At 45.5% G+C, this 639-nt stretch overlaps 1 protein-coding gene across 1 annotated transcript in view; it reads right to left on the bottom strand.

Moving 5' to 3' along the window:
- Positions 1-639, bottom strand: part of LOC104982634 (multidrug resistance-associated protein 4-like) — a 69,649-nt gene that overhangs the window by 31,876 nt on the left and 37,134 nt on the right. The window lies entirely within an intron of this gene.

Raw genomic sequence — 639 nt, 5'->3', positions numbered from 1 at the left:
ATGCAGAGGTTCAGTTTGGGAAAAAGAAAAAGTTCCAGAGATGAATAATGGTGATGGCTACACAACAATGTGAGTGTACCTAATGTCACTAAATGCTGTACTTAAAAGGAGTGAAAATGGTCAACTTTACACTGGGTGTATTTTACCACCACCACCACCACAATGATCAAAAGCCAAAGGTAATTTTACCAAAGCTGTGGAAATGGCAAGTCATTTTTATATACGATACCTCCTTCACAATCATTCAAAATTCAGCTGCAAAGAGCACGAAATGCTGAATGGGCCATTTTAGGAGTGGAATATGTGCAGCCTTAGAGACCTCCTGGAGACCTGCTCCAGCCTGGAATCCATGGTCAGAACAAACTATGGCTACGGGCTTAGCAGCCACTCCATTTCTAATGCCCAATCTGATTCCTCCCCAGGACCAGGGATCAGGAGGTGGGGCCTGAGCATGAACCACAGAAGTTCAGAGGGGCCTTTCAGAGCTGCTCGGCAGCACCAGCTGTGCCCTAAAGAATCAGCCCACCTGTAACCTGAAAAGAAGTGTCTTGTTTCTGCACCCCAGCAGGGCTCTAGATGCAAGGCTGTGCATGAGGAAATTTGTCTTTTCCAGGTTTCTGGAATTTCAAGTTATGTCTA

The sequence above is a fragment of the Bison bison genome, unplaced genomic scaffold, assembly GCF_000754665.1.
Source record: "Bison bison bison isolate TAMUID 2011002044 unplaced genomic scaffold, Bison_UMD1.0 scf7180017864535, whole genome shotgun sequence".
Taxonomy (NCBI): Eukaryota; Metazoa; Chordata; class Mammalia; order Artiodactyla; family Bovidae; genus Bison; species Bison bison.
Note: the sequence above shows the minus strand (reverse complement) of the source record. Positions and strands in the feature narration are given on the sequence as shown.